The sequence below is a fragment of the Alexandromys fortis genome, unplaced genomic scaffold (assembly GCF_014885135.2).
Source record: "Alexandromys fortis isolate MF-2015 unplaced genomic scaffold, M_Fortis_MF-2015_v1.1 scaffold_82, whole genome shotgun sequence".
In the NCBI taxonomy this organism is placed as follows: domain Eukaryota; kingdom Metazoa; phylum Chordata; class Mammalia; order Rodentia; family Cricetidae; genus Alexandromys; species Alexandromys fortis.
In genome coordinates, this window is record NW_026067963.1 from 3,194,692 (window position 1) to 3,197,332 (window position 2,641).

The 2,641-nt window shown below is 45.4% G+C and overlaps 1 long non-coding RNA gene across 2 annotated transcripts in view; it reads left to right on the forward strand.

Annotated features, from left to right (window-relative positions):
• The window catches only part of LOC126508380 (uncharacterized), a 7,298-nt gene extending 5,670 nt beyond the window's left edge, over positions 1-1,628 (forward strand). For both annotated transcript variants that reach the window (XR_007593798.1, XR_007593797.1), the window contains exon 3: positions 1,215-1,628. This is a non-coding gene — a long non-coding RNA (uncharacterized lncRNA). The remainder of the gene's footprint in view (positions 1-1,214) is intronic.
• The last annotated feature ends 1,013 nt before the right edge of the window (positions 1,629-2,641 follow it).

The following is a 2,641-nucleotide window of genomic DNA, read 5'->3' on the forward strand; positions in this document are numbered from 1 at the left end:
AGTCAGTTGTCTTTGTCAATTGTTACACATTTGGATCGTTTGTTAAGTAATATTTATTGCCTTCTCGGATCTTTGATGGAGTTGAAGATTATATAATTGTAGTTACTCTCTACATTATTTAGACTCCTTGAGATAGAATGTTTAGCAAAACTTTTGATTCTCAATATTGTTTGTTATATTTATTTGTTATTATTGTATATAGTTGTATTTGGTTTAGTTCTGTCTTATTTAGACAAAAGGGGGAGATGTAGGGATAAGTCCCACCCCTTAGGGGGCGTGTTCGCCTCAGGCTAAAGTTCTCCTATAAAATTGGTGAGCGTGCTCCCAGCGCTCTCTTCTGCTTTCCTGGTCTCCGCGGGAACAGTGGTTCTGTAAGTCTATTCTTCCATTAAAGCTGTCTATATTTTGACAATCTGTCTGCATTCGCTTACGCCGTTACAATGTCCAACTGAGGATCCGTTAAGTAGATAAGCTGAGCCCAAGGGAGAAAACATTAATATCTGAAGCATTGCAAACAAGCACGGATGACCTCATCGCTTACGCTTCAGTTGACAGACAATAAAAGTTGTATTGCTACATGTATGAATCAGGCCGCTGTCCCGTTTATTGTGTGCTCTGTGGAGTGCGGGGCCCCTCAGGATTAGCTTCTCTTTCTACTGCTATGATAAAATGCTTGGAAGCGTCCCCTTAAGGAAGGAATTATTTTCTCTCACGGTTTGAGAGAGTGCAATGCATGGGGCGGGGGGGGGGGGGGGGGGGGGGGGGGGGGGGAGCAGCAGGGGGGGGGGGAAGTTCACAGCAGAGGGGGGGGGGGGGGGGGGGGGGGGGGGGGGGAGGGAGGGGGTGAAGGAATGGCGGAGCTCATGGCGGCTTGCGCCAGTGCATCGTGAACCACAGACATTGACCGGAAGTAGCAAAGGCCTATCACTCTCAGGTCCTACCTCGATGCAACTCACTTCTTGCTAGAGCCCTGCCCTGCCCCCGGCCCCCCACAAAGGTCCCCCAATCTCCTCCTAAAAGTGCCTGCAGTTAGGGACCAAGTGTTTAGATATATGAGTGAAATTTTTAACCAAACCATTGCCTTTTCTGTTCAGACAAAGATTCCACCCTGTACTGAGAACCGCCCTTTCTTTCTCCTCTGAGGTCATGATAGCATTTTGGCTGTCTAATGCGAATATGAATTAAACTGTCAATTTCTCATGTTTCTGCTTTAGCTTTGGTCCATACACCTCCAGAGTTGGAAGGCAGACGCCACCGTCAGATGTCCATGCACCCACCTCCTTGGGTGCTCTGAGAGCTTAAGTCCTCTGCAAACATCTGTGGAGAATGCAGTCCATCCTGCCTGGAGGGATTACCTACATGAGAAAGCCCTTATGAATCATGTTTATTCTTTCGGGCAGTATTCCAAACTTTGCTGAGACTAAATAGATAAAAACATCACCCTCCTCCCCGAGTATTGTTCCTTACGTAACTATCTGGACCTTAGCGCTTGAGTTCACAAAAGCCAAATACAAGCATGTCCTTGGCTTTTTCAACTTCGAAGAGACTTGGCTGCACTAGAATATCTGCATCTGAAAAGTCTATTAAATGTTTCCTTTTGCCTGTGAGATAGAAGCGGGACTGGTTGTTTGCTGGACAGTGAGTACTGAGTTCTCTCTGGGTAGACTTTGGCGTTTGGATTTCTGCTTCTCAGTTAAGAACAGCGAAACGAGTGAGAGCCCATCTGGAAAATCATTCCTGAACCAAATCGAGATGTATTTCGGATTTTGCTGGCTTGCTAGCTTAAGTAGATGCACCTTTTCTTTCTCTTCCCCTCTTCCTCCTTCCTGTCTTGTTCACCGTTCCTGCTAATTTGTTGGGAACTCCCAGCTCTGGTACAGCAGGCTCTGTTGCTGCCTTCTGCTGCCCAAGGGCTCTGCTTTGACTCAGACACAAGCGGTGAAAGGCGTGGTTGTTGAAGGAAAGCCCACAGCGCTTTGAATCCCTGGGTTATCTTAGAAATTCTCACCTAGGCATTTTACAGCCTCAATTGTTTGAAAGAAATGAAACAGCTTTTGCTAGTTAGGATATCTCATCTCCCAATTAAGCTCATCTCAATCCCCAATACTTCAATCAGGCAGGATTTTCACAATTTGCCCAGCTAGAGCCGTGTAATTTGGGCAAATCATTTAACCTCTGTGAGTCTGTTTCCTTATCTTTAACTGGAGAGAAATTGCAATGTGACCTTCAACCCTTCATCAAGGCCTGAGCCGGTAGGATTCTATAATTTCTTTTCCTTCCACGTATTACCCTTCAAAGAAGCGGAGCTGAAGATCTTCACACCACAAATGAAATCCAGCTCATGGACTGGGTAATATTCTAGTTCCTCTGCTAAGGGAATTTGACCCGAGTTCTTTTAAACGCAGGAAATAAGGCTACTATTACCTCTTGTCTCACGACAAGATTCTCACGAGACTAGGAGATGGTTTGACAGGGTGACTGACATGCCACAGATGGTCAATCAACATTAGATATTTTTTCTTTTGGAGTTTTATAATAAGAACTCTGTTACATATCTTGATCGATCTCAAGTGTGTGACTCATTCCTCATCAAATACACATTGGTCTGGCTCCTTCCCCAACCCCCCGATTTGCTATCTAG